The sequence below is a fragment of the Nerophis ophidion genome, linkage group LG06 (assembly GCF_033978795.1).
Source record: "Nerophis ophidion isolate RoL-2023_Sa linkage group LG06, RoL_Noph_v1.0, whole genome shotgun sequence".
In the NCBI taxonomy this organism is placed as follows: domain Eukaryota; kingdom Metazoa; phylum Chordata; class Actinopteri; order Syngnathiformes; family Syngnathidae; genus Nerophis; species Nerophis ophidion.
Genome location: NC_084616.1, coordinates 64,621,811 through 64,648,958, shown reverse-complemented (window position 1 = coordinate 64,648,958; position 27,148 = coordinate 64,621,811). Strand labels below are relative to the sequence as shown.

The 27,148-nt window shown below is 40.7% G+C and overlaps 1 protein-coding gene across 1 annotated transcript in view; it reads right to left on the bottom strand.

The window, feature by feature from the left end:
* LOC133555104 (adenylate cyclase type 6-like) overlaps positions 1-26,824 on the bottom strand; it is a 172,398-nt gene extending 145,574 nt beyond the window's left edge. Inside the window, exon 1 of the mRNA XM_061904589.1 lies at positions 26,595-26,824. The gene's annotated coding sequence lies outside the window, so the exon portion shown is untranslated. The remainder of the gene's footprint in view (positions 1-26,594) is intronic.
* Between the last annotated feature and the right edge of the window lie 324 nt (positions 26,825-27,148).

Below are 27,148 nucleotides of genomic sequence, written 5' to 3'. Positions count from 1 at the left end.
TAACTAAGCCTTTGTTTTTTCTGACAATATCGTGACAATATCGTACCATGACATTTTAAAATCCTTACATCCCTAATGGGCTTCACGGTGGCAGAAGGGTTAGTGCGCCTGCCTCACAATACGAAGGTCCCGCAGTCCTGGGTTCAAATCCAGGCTCGGGATCTTTCTGTGTGGAGTTTGCATGTTCTCCCCGTGAATGCGTGGGTTCCCTCCGGGTACTCCGGCTTCCTCCCACCTCCAAAGACATGCACCTGGGGATAGGTTGATTGGCGACACTAAATTGGCCCTAGTGTGTGAATGTGAGTGTGAATGTTGTCTGTCTATCTGTGTTGGCCCTGCGATGAGTTGGCGACTTGTCCAGGGTGTACCCCGCCTTCCGCCCGATTGTAGCTGAGATAGACCCCAAAAAAGGGAATAAGCGGTAGAAAATGGATGGGATGGACATCCCTAATGTTCAGTCATTTTCAGTGGCTATCTCATTGTTGCTGAGTTCATTCGAATCTGAGCCAGGAAGTGTGTCTAGTAACTACACACATTATCTTGTTCCATCCATCCATCCATTTTCTACCGTTTATTCCCTTTCGGGGTCGCGGGGGGCGCTGGCGCCTATCCCAGCTTCAATCGGGCGGAATGCGGGGTACACCCTGGACAAGTCGCCACCTCATCGCAGGGCCAACACAGATAGACAGACAACATTCACACTCACATTCACACACTAGGGCCTATTTAGTGTTGCCAATCAACCTATCCCCAGGTGCATGTCTTTGGAGGTGGGAGGAAGCCGGAGTACCCGGAGGGAACCCACGCATTCACGGGGAGAACATGCAAACTCCACACAGAAAGATCCCGAGCCTGGATTTGAACCCAGGACTGCAGGAACTTCGTATTGTGAGGCAGACGCACTAACCCCTCTTCCACCGTGAAGCCACATTATCTTGTTAAATTGGTTTAATTAAAGTGAAAGTTAATTCTTCGTTTGTACATATATGTAACTGTCAATGTTGTAAAAGGTATTTGCACAACTAATTAACGTTAGCGTTAAAGAGGAGCGCGTCTCTGTAAAAACTGAACAGGCACGCCAAACGCGCCTCTCAGAGCGAAACGGTGCTTTAGTTTATGACTTTACAACGCAGATACAAATGACATTCATGTTTTTCTGTAATGATGACAATGAATACTCACGCGGACGATTGACTAGTTGATGGTGATGGCAAGAATGCTTTTCAAATTGTCGTTCATAGGCGTTGTGCTGCTATGATAGGCCATCTCCGCTCGACACAGTGTGCATACAACAACATTATTAGGCCGTTTATTGAAACACTCCCACTCTTTTGACGACTTTTGGCGTGCTTTTTTCCCCTCGCTCGCATCGTCTGCTTTGCGCTCCGCCATGACGGTAGTGTGACGTAAATATGCGACGCACAAAAACGGCGTTGACGTATTTACGTCATCGATGACGTCAACGCGTGGTTTCAGCCTTAAAACGTACACGTGTGCACTCATACATATAAAAACAATGCCATCATAAGGCTACTGTGCTAAACTGTGCTAGCACTGTCAGTAAAACGAGTGTGGGGCTGGGCAATAAGGACCTTCAATCAATCAATGTTTATTTATATAGCCCTCAATCACCAGTGTCTCAAAGGGCTGCACAAACCACAACGACATCCTTAACTCATAACCTGTCATAGTTAGGCCCATAAACTAGCCCATACATGAAAGTATCCATCAACGTAATTAAATATCTCCATCATGCTTTGATATGAAATTTTCGGGACTAATGGGGATCCGAAACAAAAAGTATGAAAAGTAAGTTTTGTATAATAGGATCCTAACTTCAGGGGTGTTTCGAGATAATAAAAAAGAAAAAGTCTGGAAAATAATATAATAACAGTCTCATGTAATCTCCAATATTTTTAAAATATTAAAAAACATTTAGCTTTGCTCAATTTTTCAACTAACAAAAACACAAACGGACAAAATGTGAAATAAAGTTCTCCGGTTTAAGATTACATGTTTAAACATCAGCGGCAACATAAAAATAATTTAACATTAAATATGTTGTTTTTATACAGTAGGTAAACGTTATTATAGGACATACATACACAGATTTAAGCCCGGAACACCAACCTGCCAACCGCCTATGATGCTGTGTGACAGGCTGTGGTCTGAAAATTACTTTTGAAAAGTAATTAATTATAGTTCCTTGTTACTTTACCGAAACATGGACGGAATTACTAACAGAAATACTCTATATAAATGTAATTAATTAAAAACCCCGTTTCCATATGAGTTGGGAAATTGTGTTGGATGTAAATATAAACGGAATACAATGATTGGCAAATAATTTTCAACCCATATTCAGTTGAATATGCTACAAAGACAACATATTTGATGTTCAAACTGATAAACATTTTTTTTTTTTGCAAATAATCATTAACTTTAGAATTTGATGCCAGCAACACATGACAAAGTAGTTGGGAAAGGTGGCAATAAATACTGATACATTTGAGAAATGCTCATCAAACACTTATATGGAACATCCCACAGTTGTGCAGGCTAATTGGGAACAGTTTGGTGCCATGATTTGGTATAAAAGTAGCTTCCAGGAAATGCTAAGTAATTCACAAACAATGATGGGGTGAGGGTCACCACTTTGTAAGCAAATTGTCGAACAGATTTAGAACAACATTTCTCAACGAGTTATTGCAAGGAATTTAGGGATTTTACCATCTACGGTCCATAAAATCATCAAAAAGTTCAGAGAATCTGGAGAAATCACTGCACGTAAGCGATGATATTACGGACTTTTGTTCCCTCAGGCGGTACTGCATCAAAAACCGACATCAGTGTGTAAAAAATATCACCACATGGGCTCAGGAACACTTTGTGAAACCACCGTCAGTGACTACAGTTGGTCGCTACATCTGTAAGTGCAAGTTAAAACTTTACTATGCAAAGCAAAACCTATTTATCAACAATATCCTGAAACGCCGCCGGCTTGGCTGGGCCCGAGCCCACCTAAGATGGACTGATGCAAATTGGAAAGGTGTTCTGTGGTCTGACGAGTCCACATTTTAAATTATATTTGGAAACAGAGGATGTGGTGTCCTCCACAACAAAGAGAAAAAGAACTATTCGGATTGTTATAGGCGCAAAGTTAAAAAGCCAGCATCTGTGATGGTATGGGGGTGTATTAGTGCCCAAGGCATGGGTAACTTACAAATCTCTGAAGGCACAATTAATGCTGAAAGGTCCATACAGGTTTTGGAGCAACATATGTTGTCATCCAAGCAACGTTATCATGGACGCCCCTGCTTATTTCAGCAAGACAAGTGTTACAACAGCCTGGCTTCGTAAAAAAAGAGTGTGGGTACTTTCAATCAATGTTTATTTATATAGCCCCAAATCACAAATGTCTCAAAGGACTGCACAAATCATTACGACTACAACATCCTCGGAAGAACCCACAAAAGGGCAAGGAAAACTCACACCCAGTGGGCAGGGAGAATTCACATTCAGTGGGACGCCAGCGACAATGCTGACTATGAGAAACCTTGGAGAGGACCTCAGATGTGGGCAACCCCCCCCCCCTCTAGGGGACCGAAAGCAATGGATGTCGAGCGGGTCCAACATGATACTGTGAAAGTTCAATCCATAGTGGCTCCAAGACAGCAGCGAGAGTCCCGTCCACAGGAAACCATCTGAAGCGGATCAGCAGCGTAGAGATGTCCCCAACCGATACAGGCGAGCGGTCCATCCTGGGTCCCGACGAGCGGTCCATCCTGGGTCTCGACTCTGGACAGTCAGTACTTCATCCATGGTCATCGGACCGGACCCCCTCCACAAGGGAGGGGGGGACATAGGAGAAAGAAAAGAAGCGGCAGATCAACTGGTCTAAAAAGGAGGTCTATTTAAAGGCTAGAGTATACAAATGAGTTTTAAGATGAGACTTAAATGCTTCTACTGAGGTAGCATCTCGAACTGTTACCGGGAGGGCATTCCAGAGTACTGGAGCCCGAACGGAAAACGCTCTATAGCCCGCAGACTTTTTTTGAGCTCTAGGAATCACTAATAAGCCGGAGTCTTTTGAACGCAGATTTCTTGCCGGGACATACGGTACAATACAATCGGCAAGATAGGCTGGAGCTAGACCGTGTAGTATTTTATACGTAAGTAATAAAACCTTAAAGTCACATCTTAAGTGCACAGGAAGCCAGTGCAGGTGAGCCAGTACAGGCGTAATATGATCAAACTTTCTTGTTCTTGTCAAAAGTCTAGCAGCCGCATTTTGTACCAACTGTAATCTTTTAATGCTAGACATGGGGAGACCCGAAAATAATACGTTACAGTAATCGAGACGAGACGTAACAAACGCATGGATAATGATCTCGGCGTCTTTAGTGGACAAAATGGAGCGAATTTTAGCGATATTACGGAGATGAAAGAAGGCCGTTTTAGTAACGCTTTTAATGTGTGACTCAAAGGAGAGAGTTGGGTCGAAGATAATACCCAGATTTTTTACAGAGTCACCTTGTTTTATTATTTGGTTGTCAAATGTTAAAGTTGTATTATTAAATAGAGGTCGGTGTCTAGCAGGACCGATAATCAGCATTTCCGTTTTTTTGGCATTAAGTTGCAAAAAGTTAGCGGACATCCATTGTTTAATTTCATTAAGACACGCTTCCAACTGACTACAGTCCGGCATGTTGGTCAGCTTTAGGGGCATGTAGAGTTGGGTGTCATCAGCATAACAGTGAAAGCTAATACCGTATTTGCGTATGACGTCACCTAGCGGCAGCATGTAGATGCTGAAGAGTACAGGGCCAAGGACCGAACCCTGGGGAACTCCACACGTTACCTTAACATAGTCCGAGGTCACACTGTTATAGGAGACGCACTGCATCCTATCAGTAAGATAAGAGTTAAACCATGACAGGGCTGAGTCCGACATACCAATTCGTATTTTGATACGCTCTAATAAAATATTATGATCGACGGTATCGAAAGCAGCGCTAAGATCGAGGAGCAGCAACATAGATGACGCATCAGAGTCCATCGTTAGCAATAGATCATTAGTCAATTTTGCGAGGGCTGTCTCAGTCGAGTGATTTGCCCTGAAACCGGATTGAAAGGTTTCACATAGATTGTTAAACGCTAAGTGCTCATTTAGCTGCTCCGCAACAATTTTTTCGAGGATTTTCGAAATAAAGGGAAGGTGAGACACCGGTCGGTAGTTTACCATGAGGTCAGGATCGAGGTTAGGTCTTTTAAGGAGAGGATGAATAACCGCTTTTTTGAATGCAACGGGAACAGTGCCCGAGGAAAGTGATAAGTTTATAATATTTAGCACTGATGGACCTAATAATACAAAAAGCTCCTTGATAAGTTTCCCAGGAAGTGGGTCAAGTAAACATGTTGTTTGTTTTATTCCATTTACACGTTGTAACAATCCTTCTAATGTTATTTCATCAAAACGAGAGAAACTATTTTGGATATTTGCAGTATCCGCCGTATATACAATCGTATCTGTGTTACTATAACCCCGTTGTAGCTGGGACGCATTGTCTTTAATCTCCTTTCTAATAAGTTCAATTTTCTTATTAAAGAACTTCATAAAGTCATCTGCCGAATGGGTGGAGCTACTGGAAGGAGTCCCTTGTTGGGTTAGCGATGCTACAGTACTAAACAAAAATTTTGGATCGTTTTTATTAATGCGGATGAGATTTGAGTAATAATTAGTTTTAGCTAAGGTAAGCATGCGTTTATAAGTTATTAAACTATCACTCCATGCTTGATGGTGCACCTCAAGTTTAGTCGTGCGCCATTTGCGTTCCAGCTTTCTACATAATAATTTCTGAGCTCTAGTTTCTTCAGTAAACCATGGCGTACGCCTATTTGGAGCCTTTTTTAACTTCAGCGGTGCTATACTATCAATGGTTTCGCGCAGGGCGTTGTTAAAGTTGTTAGTGAGGTTATCAATAGAGCCCACATACTTTGGGAACGGTGCCATTACCGAGGGCAGTAGGTCCGCAAGAGTCGTCGTTGTGGCAGCATTAATGTTGCGGCTGCTATAGCAGTTATTATTCTTATTAGCTTGCCGAACATGAGTCTGAACTTCGAATTTTATAAGGTAATGATCGGACATTACTTTAGTATACGGGAGTATCATAACTTTGGAGACGGTGATACCTCTGACAAGCACTAGGTCTATCGTATTGCCGCTGCGATGCGTCGGTTCATTTATTATTTGTGTAAGACCACAGCTATCAATTATAGTCTGGAGCGCCACGCACGGTGGGTCCAATGGGGTATTCATATGGATATTAAAGTCCCCCATTATAATTATATTATCGGCGTGCGTCACTAGATCAGCAACAAACTCTGAGAATTCACTAATAAAGTCCGAATAGGGCCCTGGGGGGCGGTAGATAACGGCCAGGCACAGAGGCAGAGGTGTGGCAGACTTCATAGAAAGCACCTCAAACGATTTATATTTATTATTTAAGTTAGGACTAAAGTTAAAGTTTTCGTTGTATATTAGTGCGACACCCCCTCCCCTTTTGAGGTGACGGGCAATATGCGCATTCGTATAGTTAGGAGGGGATGCCTCATTTATCGCAAAAAACTCGTCTGGTTTAAGCCAGGTTTCGCTAAGACCGATGACGTTAAGGTTGTTGTCTCTAATGACCTCATTGACTAATAACGTTTTGGGAGACAAAGATCTGATGTTTAGAAAGCCCATATTATAGGTAGTGGGCTGTTTTAAGGAGTTGTTGATGAAATTATCCGTCGTAGCAATATTAATAATGTTACGTTTATTATGCGCAGTGTACTTAAAATAATTACGACCATATCTAGGAATTGATATGACGGGAATTTTCAGATTGTCTACTTGGCGCAGTCCAGACCTGTCTCCCATCGAAAATGTGTGGCGCATTATTAAGCGTAAAATACGACAGCGGAGACCCCGGACTGTTGAACGACTGAAGCTCTACATAAAACAAGAATGGGAAAGAATTCCACTTTCAAAGCTTCGGCAATTAGTTCCCTCAGTTCCCAAACCTTTATTGAGTGTTGTTAAAAGAAAATGTGATGTAACACAGTGGCGAACATGCCCTTTCCCAACTACTTTGGCACGTGTTGCAGCCATGAAATTCTAAGTTAATTATTATTTGCAAAAAAAATAATGTTTATGAGTTTGAAAAACAAATATATTGTCTTTGTAGTAAATTCAATTGAATATGGGTTGAAAAGGATTTGCAAATCATTGTATTCCGTTTATATTTACATCTAACACAATTTCCCAACTCATATGGAAACGGAGTTTGTACTAGCAAAAGTAATTATTGCGTTACTTTGAAAAAAAAAAATCAAATATCTGGCTTAATAAAGTTGAGAATAAAGTTGTCATATGAGAGCATTGTGCGTGTGTGCGTGCGTGCATGTGTGTGCCTTTTAAAAGGTGGTGCCTGTTACCTACTGACGTGAGATGTCAGGGAGTCCAGCTTAAGATGTTTTTGTTACCTTAGCAGGCTAGCAGAAGCAGTTTATCAGCTCTGACGACAGCTCTTTTGAATATTTTACTGGTTTGTGTTACCTCTACTTAATAAATAGATTGACTGTGCTTCCATGGCTGTATTTTCTTGTTAACAAAGAAAAAGAGTTATTATTTGGATGGAATGTTTGTCACTTTAATCATTGATTTGTTATTCAATATTCCTTTAACCTCTGTAGTTAGTAGCGCACAGTTTGTTTGTCTGTGTCAAGTTTTAAGGTGGTGAAAACATGTTTTTTACTGACCAGTTCCTCCTACTAACATCTTCTTCATTCCATATTGGGTAGGCTCAGTCAGCCTGAGTGTGTAAACTAGGAGGAGCGGGGCACCTTCTGTGCATGGCACAGGAGGAACGGACACACACACACACACACAGCTCTCAGCGTGAACAGAGTGATCAGTACTTCTGCGTCAATCACTTGTCTATTTGGTTATGGTTATGAGTTTATTTCAAACATTCTATACAGGGGGAAAAACATTTTCCTCTAGTTGTATGAAATTTGGATGAATTTCTTTTAGGAGCAAAATTTGATGAAAGGTTTGAAATTCATGTCTGCACATGTGCCACAGCTTTTTTTTTGCCAAGTCTCACAGGCTCTTTTTAGTCGCATTTACGAGTAAATTTGTCACACCTGTACTAATGACAACTTAGTTATATGTTAACTTGTGTTCGCCTTGCTGCAAGTCTGGGGGCTGGATTATAGCTTCCCCATGGTCTTATGTCACAGTTTACAGTATGTCACGTCATTACATACATTTATGTTGTAGCCTATTACGTGCCTGTTTTCAGCTCACCTGTGACTCTAATGAGCTCATGCGGTGAGGGAAAAAAAAAGGATAGATGGACATAAACCTGCGAAAATGCATTGAGAAAAGGCAAAGATTGACAATCTAACAAAGATGCAATAACTTGAAAAAAGACGATTCAGCGAGCTACAATTTTATTTTTAAATAATTCCAGTTTAACGATTATTATGGTTTGGACTCCCTAAGTGGAGAAAACTACTATAGTATATATATTTTTTAGTTAATTCAGCTATTTCAATGCTTGATTAAGGGCAAAAATGTCATACAATATGCTTTGAAAATTGATTTAAAAAACAAAATGTGATGTGCCTGTAGAAGACTAATTTTGACAAAATTCTCCACTGTTTTTGCAGACTTCGGTACGAGAAAGTTTAATACAAAACAAATGGCATATTAAAAAAATATGAATAAAGAATTCTAACCAAAATCCTTCCAAATAATTATTTAAATTAAAATTATCAGCGTTTTGCACACAGTTTTGTATGCTTAATACTGCAGTGAACTGTCAATTATGTGTAGGGTTGGAGTTTGTCATGTCCGACTGTTTCTGTGGCCATGGACGCGCCAGAGACTCTGCCGGATGTGTATGTTGGCACGAGTGCGAGAGGATGGTTGCGTGTGGAGAAAAAAAGAGACCGTTCTTTTTTTAGCTGTTTTGCTTTGCTGTAGTTGCTGAAGACAGTAGTAAGTTTTGCAATAAAGCGATTGTTAATCACCAACCTACATCCTTCTTAACGTCACGGTAGATGTTACAATAAGGCCAACTTCCAACCAATTTCCAGGTGCTGCGGTTGTGCCCCTAAACAAGATTTTGTTTGTGGCCCCCTTTCGGTCTTTAACATCACTCATGTAATACACTGGGAGTTATGTAGCCGTCCGCAGCCTCATGAGTACCGCTCTTTGAAGTTTGCTGTTTGTAAAGGTAAATAAGTGGGTGTTATTTCATGTCTAGCAGGATTTCTAAATGTTGAAAAAATATTCAAAAAGTCACAAACATTTTTTTTTTCCATTTATAATTAATAATTCCTACTTAGTGTATTACTTCTGGCGACCACAAGTAGATTTGGATGTCAAAGTGTATGCGTAAAACACATTTTAAAAATGCAGTACGTTTATCATTAGATATTAAGAAATAATGTACAAACCCCATTTCCATATGAGTTGGAAAATTGTGTCATATATAAATATAAACAGAATACAATGATTTGCAAATCTTTTTCAATCCATATTCAATTGAATGCAGTACAAAGACAAGATATTTGATGTTCAAACTCATAAACTTTATTTTTTTTTGCAAATAATAATTAACCTAGAATTCCATGGCTGCAACACGTGCCAAAGTAATTGGGAAAGGGCATGTTCACCACTGTGTTACATCACCTTTTCTTTAAACAACACTCAATAAACGTTTGGGAACTGAGGAAAGTAATTGTTAAAGCTTTGAAAGTGGAATTCTTTCCTATGTTTGCTTTATGTAGAGCTTCAGTCGTTCAACAGTCCGGGGTCGCCGCTGTCAAATTTTACGCTTCATAATGCATCACACATTTTCGATGGGAGACAGGTCTGGACTGCAGGCGGGCCAGGAAAGATCCTGCACTCCTTTTTTTTACAAACCCACACTGTTTTAAAACATGCTGAATGTGGCTTGGCATTGTCTTGCTGAAATAAGCAGTCGCGTCCATGAAAAAGACGGCGTTTAGATGGCAGCATAAACCTGTTTGTACCTTTCAGCATTAATGGTGCCTTCACAGATTTGTAAGTTACCCATGCCTTGGGCACTAATGCACCCCCATACCATCACAGATGCTGGCTTTGAACTTTGCGTCGATAACAGTCTGGATGGTTCACTTCCCCTTTGGTCCGGATGACACGATGTGGAATATTTCCAAAAACAATTTGACATGTGGACTCGTCAGACCACAGAACACTTTTCCACTATGCATCAGTCCATCTTAGAGGATCTCGGGCCCAGCAAAGCCGGCGGCATTTCTGGATGTTGTTGATGAATGGCTTTCGCTTTGCATAGTAGAGCTTTAACTTGCACTTATAGATGTAGCGACGAACTGTATTTAGTGACAGTAGTTTTCTGAAATGTTCCTGAGCCCATGTGGTGATATCCTTTAGAGATTGATGGCTGTTTTTGATACAGTGCCGTCTGAGGGATCGAAGGTCACGGTCATTCAATGTTGGTTTCCGGCCATGCCGATTACGTGGAGTGATTTCTCCAGATTCTCTGAACCTTTTGATGATATTATGGACCGTAGATGTTGAAATCCCTAAATTTCCTGCAAATGCACTTTGAGAGAGTTGTTCTTAAACTGTTTGAAAATTTGCTCACGCAGTTGTTGACAAAGTGGTGTACCTCGCCCCATCCTTTCTTGTGAAAGAGTGAGCATTTTTTGGGAAGCTGTTTTTATACTCAATCATGGCACCCACCTGTTCCCAATTAGCCTGCACACCTGTGTGATGTTCCAAATAAGTGTTTGATGAGCATTCCTCAACTTTAACAGTATTTATTGCCACCTTTCCCGACTTCTTTGTCACGTGTTGCTGGCATCAAATTCTAGAGTTAATGATTATTTGCAAAAAAAAAAAGTTTATCAGTTTGAACATCAAATATGTTGTCTTTGTAGCATATTCAACTGAATATGGGTTGAAAATGATTTACAAATCATTGTATTCCGTTTATATTTACATCCAACCACAATTTCCCAACTCATATGGAAACGGGGTTTGTAAATGGGTGTGTGGTGCGCTGAACTCCACGTTGATTTCGATGTACAAAAAAAAAATGTACTTGGAAAAATACGCGCGCACACTCTATGACATTTGATTTCTTTGTACATTTTCACCGTTTATTAGTAAGAAATTCCCTTTTGTCTTAAAGGGGAACTGCACATTTTTGGAAATTTTGCCAATCGTTCACAATCATGAGAGACAACACAGGTCTTTTTTTTTAAGATTTTAAAAATGGTTAAAAAAAAATGCTTGCTAGATGCGATTAATAGGAGTCACCGTTGTAGCCTTCAAAATCCTCTAAAACAACTTTAAAACCCTCCATCAACGCTATAGATATACAATGCAAATCTATATAAATGATGTAGTAACAGACACGATCAGAACAATATGTAATATGTACAATATTTGCCGTATTTTGGTCATTATATGCACAGCCGGAACTAATTCTTTGGCGCATTTATTACCGTTTCCATAGCAACCCACATCCCTCTTCCTAAAACAAATGTGTTTCGACTCCCGGAATCCAACGTCAGTGTGTTTTCTAATCATGGCAGACTTGGTAATAGACAACAAAGACGAATATTTTGGGATAAATGAGGATGCACAACCTTATCTTTTTGAAAACAAATATACGGAGACTGAACTGCTGCTTATCGAGGCGAGCACAAAGAAGATGTTGAAACGTTGGAGCAGGCAAAGGCCGAGAGAGTGTGACATGATCAAGCTGGAAATCTGAAACTTTGGATGGATGATATGGATTAATGACCCAAATCAACTGAAAACATCCCCGGCCAGCTGCACCAAACAGACAACTGTCCATCGAATAAGTCACTGTACTAATGATCATGATGCTGTACAAACCCCGTTTCCATAGGAGTTGGGAAATTGTGTTACATGTAAATATACACGGAATACAATGATTTGCAAATTATTTTCAACCCATATTCAGTTGAATATGCTACAAAGACAACATATTTGATGTTCAAACTGATAAACATTTTTTTTTTTTTTTGCAAATAATCATTAACTTTAGAATTTGATGCCAGCAACACATGACAAAGAAGTTGGGAATCTGGCAGTAAATACTGATAAAGTTGAGGAATGCTCATCAAATACTTACATGGAACATCCCACAAATGTGTAGGCTCATTGGGAACAGGTGGGTGCCATGATTGGGTATAGGAGCAGCTTCCAGGAAATGCTAAGTAATTCACAAACAAGGATGGGGTGAGGGTCACCACTTTGTGAGCAAATTGTGGAAGAGTTTTAGAACAACATTTCTCAACGAGTTATTGCAAGGAATTTTGGGATTTTACCATCTTCGGTCCGTAAAATCATCAAAAAGTTCAGAGAATCTGGAGAAATCACTGCACGTAAGCGATGATATTACGGACTTTTGATCCCTCAGACGGTACTGCATCAAAAACCGACATCAGTGTGTAAAGGATATCACCACATGGGCTCAGGAACACTTCATAAAACCGTTGTCAGTAACTACAGTTGGTCGCTACATCTGTAAGTGCAAGTTAAAACTCTACTATGTAAAGCCAAACCAATTTATTAACAATATCCTGAAACGCCGCCGGCTTGGCTGGGCCCGAGCTCACCTAAGGTGGACTGATGCAAAGTGGAAAAGTGTTCTGTGGTCTGACGAGTCCACATTATATTTGGAAACAGAGGACGTGGTGTCCTCCACAACAAAGAGGAAAATAACCATTTGGATTGTTATAGGCGCAAAGTTCAAAAGCCAGCATCTGTAATGGTATGGGGGTGTATTAGTGCCCAAGGCATGGATAACTTACACATCTGTGAAGGCACCATTAATGCTGAAAGGTCCATTAAGGTTTTGGAGCAACATATGTTGTCATCCAAGCAACGTTATCATGGATGCCCCTGCTTATATCAGCAAGACAAGTGTTACAACAGCCTGGTTTGGTAAAAAAAGAGTGCGGTACTTTCCTGGCCCTTCTGCAGTCCACACCTGTCTCCCATCGAAAATGTGTGGCGCAATATTAAGCGTAAAATACGACAGCGGAGACCCCGGACTGTTGAACGACTGAAGCTCTACATAAAACAAGAATAGGAAAGAATTCCACTTTCAAAGGCTTCAACAATTTACTTTCCTCAGTTCCCAAACGTTTATTGAGTGTTGTTAAAAAGAAAACATGATGTAACACAGTGGTGAACATGCCCTTTCCCAACTACTTTGGCACGTGTTGTAGCCATGAAATTCGAAGTTAATTATTATTTGCAAAAAAAAAAGTTTATGAGTTTGAACATCAAATATCTTGTCTTAGTAGTGCATTCAACTGAATATGGATTGAAAAGGATTTGCAAATCATTGTATTCCGTTTATATTTACATCTAACACAATTTCCCAACTCATATGGAAATGGTCATCATTTTCAGTTAGTACAAATTGGTGTTTCATCGCAGTGTTGTGTATTATTAACTAGCTTAACTCTATCGGTAGATAGCTTTTACCGCTAATACCGTAGCTCGAAGATGTATTAGTACGCTAAAAAAGAGTTCCTTAGTGTTTGCTCTTACATTAGAATGGCTTGGTTATTATACAGGTTGCGGAACATAAATGAAGTACTGTTGACTTTTTTTTAAATGCATTTTAAAATGATTTAGAGGTAGAATGGATTGCCCCCATTAGCAGCTTTGCCACCAAAAATTTGCCGATTTCTTTATGTTAGAATGAAAAAAACCAACAAAAAAAAACTTTTGTTTTCTTGTCTCTCATAAGGATAGTAAATGAGAGGCAAAATTCCCAAAAAAGTGCAGTTCCCCTTTCATACATGAGGCCCGTACAGAGAAAGCTCCAGGGGGCTGGACTTTTACCTTCGCTATTAGTTTTATTTTATATATTATGTAGTACCAGTACAGTAGACATTTGATTTGGTACAATTTACTTTGAGTTTTACATCGGTTATTATTATTACCGTTTACCATCACATCCCTGTTTTTTTGTTGAGAACGACCAAATCATAAGTGACAAGAACATGATTGCTGACGGCTTCAATATGTATTTTGTTAATATTGAGCCTAAGCTGGCAAAAAAAATCCCAATTAATGATGAACAGCCAATGGAATTTATTGAAAAAAATCCTATTCGATGTTCCTTACTCCAACTGTCGAAAAGGGAGTCTTAGAGGTTATTCAAGAACAAAAAGCAGGCAAGAACAAAACATCACGTGACATCTATGACCTCGACATGAGGACGGTCCAGAACGTAGCGGAAGAAATCATCAAACCATTCACACACATCTGCAATTTATCTTTTCGACTTGGAAAATTTCCTTCACAAATGAAACTCTAAAAAGTCATCCCCATCTACACATCTGGAGGCAAACACCATTTTACAAATTACAGGCCCGTCTCCCTCCTGCCACAGTTTTCAAAAATATTGGAAAAAATTATTTGATTATATACTTCGTGGCTTCATTGAAAAGCACAAATTATTTTCCTATTGTCAATATGGGTTCCAACAAAATAGGTCAACTTCATTAGCTCTAATTGATTTAATAGAGAACATTACTAATGGTATGGAGAACAAGAAATTTGTTATAGGAATTTTTATTGACCTTCATAAGGCTTTTGATACCATTGACCACCAGATTTTGGTAAATAAACTGGAAAACTATGGGATAAGGGGATTGGCAAGGAAATGGCTGGAGAGATACTTAAATGAGAGACAGCAGATTGTTCAGATGGACCAACATCAATCTACACTCATGAACAAAACCTGTGGAGTCACCCAGGGGTCGATACTGGGACCAACACTATTCATAGTATATATCAACGAAATATGTCAAGTATCAACACTGCTGAAATTCATCCTCTTTGCTGATGATACAACAATCACATGTCCAGGTGATGACGTGAAGCAACTTCTGACTTCTGTAACTGAGGAGATGATAAAGTTAAAAACTTGGTTTAATACAAACAAATTGTCCCTGAATTTAAAGAAGACCACAATAATGCTCTTTAGCAATAGCAAAAGTAATATACCGGTCAGGATTGTTATTGATGATACACTAATAGAACATGATCAACAAAATTCTATCTTAGGAGTGGTAATAGATGAAAATATCTCATGGAAGCCTCCTATAGGTTACCCTAAGACAAAAGTTGCTAAATGTGTTGGACTGAAGAGGAGATCATGTCATTTATTGAACACCAATGCTTGGCTGTTATTGTATTATTCATTTATTATGTCATATTTAAACTATTGTGTTGAAGTCTGGGGAAATTGTTATAAATCACATCTATAGCCTTTAGTCACTCTGCAGAAAAAGGCCATTAGGATTGTGTCCAATGTTCACTACAGACATCAGTCAAATCCACCATTTATGGACTTAAAGCAACTTAAACTGAACGATGTCATCAACTATAAAAGTGCTTAAATTATGTTTAGGGCCTCCCAAAACTCTCTACCATCCAAAATATAGAACATATTCCATGATAGAGATGATCATCATAGTTACAGTTTAAGAGGAAACAACAAATTATATTTGCCTAAATGTAGAACAACTTTAAAAACATATTCTAGCATGATTAAATTTAAAACACTGTTTAAAAAAAAATGTACTGAAGAAGCCATGGAAAGAGAGTGATGCCTTCAGCACAGAGCGATGGGAGAGAGGTGTATGGTCAGAGAGTGTGTTGGCCCGTGTGTGTGTGTGTGTGTGTGTGTGTGTGTGTGTGTGTGTGTGTGTTTTGTCTCATAGTAAAGGTGGTACTATTGTATTGTTAGTGTACAGGAGTTTTTCTTGTTTTTGTTTATAGAGTATTGTTCTTGTATTATATTGTTTATGTTAAATGTGGAATGAGTGAGAGGGGTTAGGATATTATAAGCATCTGCTTCATCCAACCCCTTTTCAAGCCTTGCATAAATACCTCTGCCAAAATGTAAAAAAAAAAAAAAAAAACTGTGTTTAGTTGTACTGTGCAGGTTTGAAATAAATATTTCAATTTCAATTCAGAGTGGTCCAAGCTCCCCTATACAACAGGAAAACTATGTTGTTGCCGCAATATGTTTGTCTCCAAAGTTTAAAATTGAACTTGGGGGTCGATATGGTGTCATTCAAGAGCCGGATTCGGATCCTCTTGTCACGATCCGCCTCCCGGATCTGACATAGTTTTAGTTCTTGAGTCCTTTTGTGTGTTTTGATTATTTTTGGACTCTTCCGATCCCTTTGTTTGAGCACTTCCTTGTTTGTTCAGTTACCATGGTTCCTCACTTGTTCAACATGCCATGCCTTTTACGCACACCTGTGGTAATTTTTTGTTTCTGTATTTAAATGGGTTAAATAAATGGGTTGTACTTGTATAGCGCTTTTCTACCTTCAAGGTACTCAAAGCGCTTTGACACTACTTCCACATTTACCCATTCACACACACATTCACACACTGATGGAGGGAGCTGCCATGCAAGGCGCCAACCAGAACCCATCAGGAGCAAGGGTGAAGTGTCTTGCTCAGGACACAACGGACGTGACGAGGTTGGTACTAGGTGGGAATTGAACCAGGGACGCTCGGGTTGCGCACGGCCACTCTCCCCACTGCGCCACGCCGTCCTATTTAAACCTGCCTCCTCCCTTTGTTCGGTCTTGGTCCGTACTGTCACATTTGGAACGCATAGTGATGCGCGCAGGTGTCACCCCAAGATGCAGTGGGACCAGACAAGCAGGATTGCAGGTAGGAGCTGGTTTAATATACAAAAAGGTAAAATAACACTGGTACAAAAGCAAAGTAAAGGCTTGCCGGAGCGCACGAGAAGCTAATGCTAAACTAGCATCAAGTTTAAAGTGTCCAAAGTAGCACGTGCTGAGGGCACGGAAGCTAAGACGTAACTTAGCAAACAAACAAGGACTTAGAGAAACCAAACGTGAAAGTTGCCTGTAGCAAACCACGAACCAAGACCGAACAAAGGGAGGAGGCAGGTTTGAATACAGAAACAAACAATTACCACAGGTGTGCGTGAAGGGCATGGCAGGTGAAACAAATGAGGAACCATGGTAACTGAACAAACAAGGAAGTGCTCAAACAAAGGGATCGGAAGAGTCCAAAAATAATCAAAACACACAAAAGGACTCAAGAACTAAAAATATGTCAGGTCCGGGAGGCGGATCGTGACACCTCGTCCATCTGTTGAATACCGGTTAGCGTTCCCCCCTACATGCAACTGATTGTGGCACATCGCCACAACAGAATAAAAGCCGCCACACTTTAAAAATGTGTTTTTTTTTGTGTGAAAACAAACTTAAGAAAATCATGAAATAAATGACTTAAATGTGACTATATATTGTATATAGACAGTGATGTGAATACGTTTTCAGGGTAGTGAGTACCCTGGAACCCACCTGTGGGAAGTTGAGTGGGTCTCTGGGAAATTCAATGGGTCCCAAATTGGGCTGGGCGTAATAAATGATAAATGGGTTGTACTTGTATAGCGCTTTTCTACCTTCAAGGTACTCAAAACGCTTTGACATTACTTCCACATTTACCCATTCACACACACATTCACACACTGACGGAGGGAGCTGCCATGCAAGGCGCCAACCAGCACCCATCAGTAGCAAGGGTGAAGTGTCTTGCTCAGGACACAACGGACGTGACGAGGTTAGTACTAGGTGGGAATTGAACCAGGGACCCTCGGGTCTTTTAATAATCTCTCGATATTTTTAGGCCATGTCACGATAAAGAATATATATCTGGATATTTTGCCTGAGCCTTGAATGAACTTGATGCATATAATCACAGCAGTTGTCACAGTTCAATTAGCAGTGGAACAGAGGAACCCAAGGATGCAGATGGAATTGAGAGTAAATTGTTCTTTACTTCACAAAAAGGAAAGTAAATACAACAATAACCCGAAACTTGAATGTAACCAAAAGCGACGGTGCGAAAAAGGATAACACAAAAAGGCACCGTGATAAAAAGAACTAAAGCTAAACTACAAACTAACTAAAACTAGGGTCGAAGTATCAATACGTGCAAACTACGAGGTACATACCACGCTGGATGGCACAGGGAATAGTCAAGCAGGTATGAGGCAAAAATACAAGGAGTCTAGGAGTCTTCATCCAAACAGTCAAGGAGTGGAATAGCCGAGTGCCATCCAGCTGGCCAGGTGCTGCTAAAATAGTGCTGGTGAAACTAGATACAGCTGTGCACGTCTTGCAGCTCCGCCCACAGGAAACACAGGAACTCTGAGGAAGACCAAACGTAAGAGACAGGTCTGCTGCACCAACAAGGGAAACTGAGCTTACTAACCACAAGATGGCAGCAGGTGGTGACAGCAGTATAATGATTCTGTGTGTCTACATTAAAACATTCTTGTTCATACTTCATTAATTTATGCTTATTTTAAACTTTCATGTAGAGAGGAAAATCACAACTAAGTCAATTTACCAAAACTGTTTTTATTAAACAGTTATTAAGCAGTGGCACAAACGTTCATGTCATTTCCAAAACAGAAAGTGCAAGATTGGCAGAGACATTTTAAAACAAGCTATGAGTGCACTTTTGTGCATGATGTCACTAAGTGACATTTCAAAACAACACTAAATTAAAGTGCACTTTTTGTACAGAACACCACTAGAATAGTTTAAACAAATGAAGTGAACTTTTGTGCATGATGTCAAACAAGATATTTCAATAACTGTGAAATAAAAATGGGCTGCATAATAGAAAATCAAATAGTGGATGTACTTCACTATGTGGTAGGTTCCTGCGGACGTTATCTCCTTCTGTTGTTGACTATTTTTTTCATACGGTGTTGATATGGAAATAGTTGCTTCGGCATTTTGTTGGTGTGGCACCGGAGATATTGACATGCGGAGTAAGCAGGTAGTAGGTAACTTTTTAAATTATGTTACATTAGCACTAGTGCTACTTTTTTTAGCAACGCTTTTGCCGCATGATTGTTTAACATCTTCCCGCTTGAAGGCAAACCAAAGCCGTGCTGTTTTTCTTGGGAATCAATGATTCTTTCATTTGTTACCAGATTGGCACCTTCTCTCTCTCGTATTACCACCTGCACAGCACCACTAGCATCACAGCTAACGTTACCATGTCGCTACTTCTCTGCTCCGCAGGAGTGTGTGACGTTGCACATGTGACGTATGTAGGAAGGTGCGCTTGTTTTAAGTCTCTGTAAGAAGGAGAGACAAGACAGACTGGGAAACGCATGCAGTGTAATGCCCGCAGCTAAAAGCAACTGTGTAAGAATGTATACTCAAATATCACGTTATAGTCATTTTCTATATCGCACAGAGACAAACCCAAAATATATTCAGTATATCGATATATCGCCCAACCCTAATCCCAACTCCCCAGTTCAAAATGTTTTTTTAATTCTTTACAAGAAATCTGTGCTGACAAGTTAGTTATTTTTTGTAGCTGCTAAATTAGCATGTCGCAATACTTAGTACAAGAGATCACGTCTGCAATGACATGGAAAAATGACCGCCACACAACGAGCGGCACCACTGGTCTATACGGCGTTGAGTGGGTTCGACAAGTTGTGAGTTCATATATTTTATTTCTTTATTTTTTCACGTTTAATGTGTTTTGCAATTTTAATTTTGACAGTACCACATAAGATAAGTGGGTTTATTGATTTTTAAATGGGCCAGAAAAAAAACACTTGGTAAACTGTTGATGTGGTCAATGCACAGTAAATGTGTTTCTGTATAGTATTTCTCCAGCAATGGCCATGTGGTGACATCAATGATGGTATTTTGAGAGGTACATCACTGAAGGCCTAGGTGGGAAACGCACGGACCGCCACTGAAATATATTAATATAAACGGAATACAATGATTTGCAAATCATTTTCAACCCATATTCAGTTGAATATGCTACAAACACAACATATTTGATGTTCAAACTGATAAATATTTTTTTTTTTGCAAATAATCATTAACTTTAGTATTTGATGCCAGCAACACGTGCCAAAGAAGTTGGGAAAGGTGCCAATAAATACTGATAAAGTTGAGGAATGCTCATCAAACACTTATTCGGAACATCCCACAGGTGTGCAGGCTAATTGGGAACAGGTGGGTGCCATGATTGGGTATAAAAACAGCTTCCCAAAAAATGCTCAGTCTTTCACAAGAAAGGATGGGGCGAGGTACACGCCTATGTCCACAACTGCGTGAGCAAATAGTCAAACAGTTTAAGAACAACGTTTCTCAAAGTGCAATTGCAAGACACTTATGGATTTCAACATCTACGGTCCATAATATAGTCCAAAAGTTCAGAGAATCTGGAGAAATTACTCCACGTAAACGGCATGGCCGGAACCCAACATTGAATGACCGTGACCTTCGATCCCTCAGACAGCACTGTATCAAAAACCGACATCAATCTCTAAAGGATATCACCACATGGGCTCAGGAACACTTCAGAAAACCACTGCCACTAAATACAGTCCGTCGCTACATCTGTAAATGCAAGTTAAAGCTCTGCTATGCAAAGCGAAAGCCATTTATCAACAACATCCAGAAACGCCGCTGGCTTCTCTGGGGCCGAGATCTTCTAAGATGGACTGATGCAAAGTGGAAAAGTGTTCTGTGGTCTTACGAGTCCACATTTCAAATTGTTTTTGGAAATATTCTACATTGTGTCGTCCAGACCAAAGGGGAAGCGAACCATCCAGACTGTTATCGATGCAAAGTTCAAAAGCCAGTATCATTCTGTGATGGTATGGGGGTGCATTAGTGCCCAAAGAATGGGTAACTTTCACATCTGTGAAGGCACCATTAATGCTGAAAGGTACATACAGGTTTTGGAACAACATATGCTGCCATCTAAGCGGCGTCTTTTCCATGGACGCCCATGCTTATTTTAGCAAGAAAATGCCAAGCCACATTCAGCACGTGTTACAACAGCATGGCTTCATAAAAAAAGAGTGCGGATACTTTCCTGGCCCGCCTGCAGTCCAGACCTGTCTCCCATTGAAAATGTGTTGCACATTATGAAGTGTAAAATAAGACAACAGAGTCCCCGGACTGTTGAACGACTGAAGCTCTACATAAAACAAGAATGGGTAAGAATTCCACTTTCAAAGCTTCAACAATTAGTTTCCTCAGTTCCCAAACGTTTATTGAGTGTTGGTAAAAGAAAAGGCGATGTAACACAGTGGTGAACATGCCCTTTCCCAACTACTTTGGCCCGTGTTGCAGCCATGAAATTCTAAGTTAATTATTATTAGCAAAAAAATAAATAAAGTTTATGAGTTTGAACATTAAATATATTGTTTTTGTAGTGCTTTCAATTGAATATGGGTTGAAAAAGAATTGCAAATCATTGTATTCCGTTTATATTTACATCTAACACAATTTCCCAACTCATATGAAAACGGGGTTTGTATATATACATACAGGTATAAATATGTACAGTATACACATAAAAAAAAATTCAAATGTTTTCCTTGAACTGCAAGTCATTAATTTGCTCAAAACTTGGTGACAGTAAGTATGGTAAGAAATAAGTGCACATTTTGAAAGTTTCTACAATAACATAGCAAACTATTTACAGGTGTACAGTATTTCAATAGATAATGTAATAAAGATGTGCATAAACAACATTAAATAGTGCACCTTTTACATCAACATTTACTCTTCCTTAGTTTGACCAGTTGTTTGAACAAATGTAAGACATTTTTTATTTTGTTGCCGCAGTTGTCAACAAAGAATGTGCCTCTCGATTCCTTTGTTAATGTCAGTCCCTTCTGCAGGACTTCATCTAATTACAAACCCTCAGTTACACAAACGAGCTTATTTACTTTTTCAGGTGACAGCACTGAGCTATTTTTTATACAAACTAGTTTGAACAACGTTACTTGGCAATAATAACGACATCTTGCAGCACTTGGTTTTCACAGATGTCCTTTGTGTGGTGGCTGTCCGTTACGAAAATACGTTGTTTGGTTTATCTGTTGTAAATGCAGATAAACTCAGCCAGCATAGTTGGTTGTGTTCTGTTTGCTGTCCAGGTAGCATTCATGTTAGCAACAACATTCTCACGTTCATGTTTTGCTATAAGATGTTATTTGAAACATGATGTGACCCGATGATAAAAAACGTTTGTCGCTGCAAGACTAATCACCTCAGTTTTATCTAAAGTTCTGTCAGAGTTTGTTTTAAAGGTGCAGAGCACATCGCTCTAACAATCATCACATTGGCATGTGACGTGATCACTGCCTGTCCAACGTGTATGCCTTCCGGCGGTTAAAACAAACATTGTGATTCATCTTCATTCATTTATAGTCAAGCGATATATATTTTTTAATAATCACATACGTAAACGAGTTAATGTCGACACCTCTAATATACATATAATAATAATTTACATGTATAAGTTTCTCCAACGCTGCCACAGAAAGACGTGTTTTATGCCACTCCTTCTTTGTCTCGTTTTGTACACCAAACTTTTTATGCTGTGCTAGAATCCACAAAGGAATTGATTAACGTGGACCCCGACTTAAACAAGTTGAAAAACTTATTCGGGTGTTACCATTTAGTGGTCAATTGTACGGAATATGTACTGTACTGTGCAATCTACTAATAAAAGTATCAATCAATCAATCAAAAGCTTTGTTGATGTTATTGACTTGTTGAGTGCTATCCATCCATTTTCTACCGCTTGTCCCTTTTGGAGTCGCGGCGTGTGGCAGGAGCCTATCTGAGCTGCATTCGGGCGGATGGCGGCGTACACCCTGGACAAGTCGCCACCTTAACGCAGGGCCAACACAGATAAACTACATTCACACTCACATTCACACACTAGGGCCAATTTAGTGTTGCCAATCAACCTATCCCCAGGTGCATGTCTTTGGAGGTGGGTCAGGCATATTTTGGTCACTGCAAGCTAATCGATGCTGACATGCTATTTAGGCTAGGTGTATGTACTCATTGCATCATTATGCCTCGTTTGTAGGTATATTTAAATTCCTTTACTTATTTCCTCCGTGTATTTCATTTGTTTTCCATGGTTCATGACACATTATCTGTATGTAATATTGGCTGCATGTCCGATATTTGTTTGTATGCCATGTTGTTCCAGACCACAGCAAACGTTACCCATTTTGCAAAGATTGTAATAAATCCAGTAGAAGAAGACAGCCTGTCGTTGGACACACACATTAATACCTTTGGCCATTCTAAGACAGTCATTTCCAGGAGTTAACTCACCCTCTGAGACATTTTACTCATGTCTTCCAATGTTGTAAAAATGTGTAGAAAATATATCATATTTCAGCATTTCTGTCAACGAAGATTTGCATCGACCTGCAACACAGTTATTTTGATAGTAGTCTAATGTAGCTAATTAGACTACTATCAGCCTTCAGTATAACACTTATATCCATCCATCGATTTTGTACCGCTTGTCCCTTTCAGGGTCGCGGGGATTGCATGAGTATTTTAATTTTCTGCGGCTCCAGACAGATTACTTTTTTGTATTTGGGGTACAATTTGTGGTCTCTTTCAACATTTTGGGTTGCCGACCCCTGGTATAGTGTAACCTGTGTTACATTTTACAATAAGCAGCTACAAATGAAAAACAGAGCAAAATGATACAAGAACACTTTCAATATACTAATACAGTGGTTCTTAACCTGGGTTCGATCGAACCCTAGGGGTTCGGTGAGTCGGCCTCAGGGGTACGACGGAGCCTCCGCCACGGAAGTATAGACACATACGAATTATCGTGTAAATAAAAACTTCTCCCTATCGGCGTATTATGGATACCCCCAAAAAATGTTCCATCTAATTTTCCATCTGATTTGCAGGTTTTTTGATTGATTGATTGAAACTTTTACTAGCAGATTGCAAAGGAAGAGAATACATTATATGAAACAGTACAGTTTACACAGTACAGTACATATTCTGTACAATTGACCACTAAATGGTAACACCCAAATAGGTTTTTCAACTTGTTTAAGTCGGGGTCCACGTTAATCAATTCATGGTAATATGAGTAAGGTGTGTAATTTGTTGTGAAATCATGCACCATGTTGGTTTTGTTTTGTGAACAAGGTGATGTTCATTCACGGTTCATTTTATTCACCAATAAAAAAAAACATACCTTTTTCTTGAATTTGAAATAAAAAAACATTTTATTTTTCATTAAGGAAGGGTTCGGTGAATGCGCATATGAAACTGGTGGGGTTCGGTACCTCCAACAAGGTTAAGAACCACTGTACTAATAACTAATATCTGATGATATTCATCCAAACAACAATATTAAGAGAGTGCCATGAAAGCGCTGCCTTTAACGCCCTCTAAAACATGCACAAACAGCTTACCAACCCAGTTACACATTGTATTAACACAACAGTACAAATACCCAAAATCCCATGCATCCCTAACTATTCCTGGCTACATTATACACCCCCGTGCGTCGGTTATTCAGCTGAGCCACATCAGAGCGACCAAAGAGCCGCATGCGGCTCCGGAGCCGCGGGTTGCCGACCCCTAATCTAGCCCATCTGTGCCCGCCATCTTCAAGACCTCTTCCTAAAGTGTGTCGGCATATAAAATTTTTTTTTTTTAAAACCTGTCTCAGCACCTGATTCCAGATGATGCTACCAGGCATGCAGACCTCCCGCCGCCTCACCGGGGAAGCTAACTGTGTTGATGAAGCAAAAATAGCATTTTCCTTCTCTATCTTGGCTGCCTGCACCTTCTCTGGTCCAAGACCCCCTCTTGCTCCTCCTCCTCCTACTGCAGTGGTTCTTAACCTTGTTGGAGGTACCGAACCCCACCAGTTTCATATGCGCATTCACCGAACCCTTCTTTAGTGAAAAATAAAATGCTTTTTTTATTTCAAATTCAAGAAAAACTTATGTTTTTCTTATTGGTGCACAAAATGAACCGTGCATGAACATCACCTTGTTCACAGAACAAAACCAACACGGTGCCTGATTTCACAACAAATTACACACCGTACACACATTACCATGAATTGATTAATGTGGACCCCGACTTAAACAAGTTGAAAAACCTATTTGGGTGTTACCATTTAGTGGTCAATTGTACAGAATATGTACTGCACTGTGTAAACTGTACTGTTTCATATAATGTATTGTCTTCCTTTGCAATCTGCTAGTAAAAGTTTCAATCAATCAAAAAACCTGCAAATCAGATTGAAAATTAGATGGAACATTGTTTGGGGGTATCCATAATACGCCGACAGGGAGAAGTTTTTATTCACACGATACTTCGGATGTGTCTATACTTCCGTGGCGGAGGCTCCGTCGAACCCCTGAGGCCGACTCACCGAACCCAGGTTAAGAACCACAGTCCTACTGTAAGCAGATCGACCAGATTCAAGGAGACACCCCTCCACCCCCCTTTTACACATACACACAAACACATCTCCTTCCTACCACCTTCACAGCCTTGTCCCTCCTCTCCTCTCCCTTGCACAAGGTCGACCGGCGTGGACCAACTCTGGGCGGGCTCGGTGTGTGCCGTGGAGGAGGAGGAGGCCGGGCGTGCGTGCGTGTGTGTATGTGTGTGTCTATTCCTACAGTGGCCATTTTAACCGGACAGCCGCTACATTGGCGCTAAAAGCCCCGGCAAAAACAAAGTCATTTATCAAGCCACCTCAGATGTCATCCAGGATGCAAAAAGAATCAGGCATGCTGCAGGACAAATGCAGGTTGCACTTATGTTGTACTAAAATGCGGATGCTGTGTAAGGAGGAGAGGACACCGCGCAGGCCATGCGTGCGTGCGTGTGTGTGTGTGTGTGTGTGTGTGTGTGTGTGTGTGTGTGTGTGTGTGTGTGTGTGTGTGTGTGTGTGTGTGTGTGTGTGTGTGCGTGCGTGTGTGTGTGTGTGTGGGACCGCAATCAAACAGCGTAGGCTCCTTGTTACGTAACACTAACAGCCTGGCCTATGTGACTACCATAGTCCAATGCACACAACAGTACACCTTCTCCTATATTCCAATTGATTAGCATCCTGGCCGCCATTTATTGACATGGCTATATGCATTCCTCAGCATCATTCAGGTGATGCAATTCAGTCATGATTAAAGCTGCACCGGGAAGGACATATGTGTTATTAACAAGCATACAATATTGTATCCCTGGTTAACTGTCATCAATGGTGGTGCAGCCCCAACATATGAGCACATACACACACATAGGTATGTGTATGTACAGCCTGTGTGTGTATGTATTTGTAGTATATACACATATGGCCAGTGTGTGTGTGTGTGTGTGTGTGTGTGTATGTGTGTGTTGTTGTTGTTATAGCCTCCAGTGGAAGACATGCACTGGTCGTGTCTCCTCTGCCACCAAACAGCAGCAGCAGCAGAATGGCGGCCTCAAGCAAGAGAGGCCAGCTCTGTCATTCGGTCCACTTGGACGGAGAACAACATCATGTGGGACGCGTGACAGGACGACATGTATCAAATATGTCGGCCCGTCCGCCCCTTGAGGAGAGAGACGAGCGGCGGACTCACCGTGATCATCTCCTCATCCCGCCGGCCGACACGACCGCAGCGGACGAGGCGTTCCGGCGAAGTCGTCGGTGTGAGCTTCCAGGGTGGACGACCATTGGCGGGCTAGTTGTCCGAGGATGGTGCCGCTGAAGTGGTCACTCGGTGCTTCTCCTCCTCTGGTCTTCTCGCTCCACTCCCTTGCATCTCCTCCCCCTGACCCTCTCGGGCTCCAAGCACCGCTGTCAAGAAGAGGCAGGACAACTCATGTCACACTTCCGGCTGTTGCTTTCAAAATAAAAGCCCCACGACAAGCAGTGGCGGGTGAACTGAACTCTCCTGCCCCCCAAAGCAGTGGTCCCCAACCTTTTTGTATCCGCGGACCGGTCAACGCTTAATAATTTGTCCCGCGGTCGGGGGGGCGGGGGGAATCCTTTTTTTATTTTTTTTCTTTGTCATGAAAAAGGGAGGTTTTTGTGGTTGGTGCACTAATTGTAAGTGTATATTGTGTTTTTTATCCATCCTTCCATCCATTTCCCACCGCTTATTCCCTTTTGGGGTCGCGGGGGGTGCTGGCG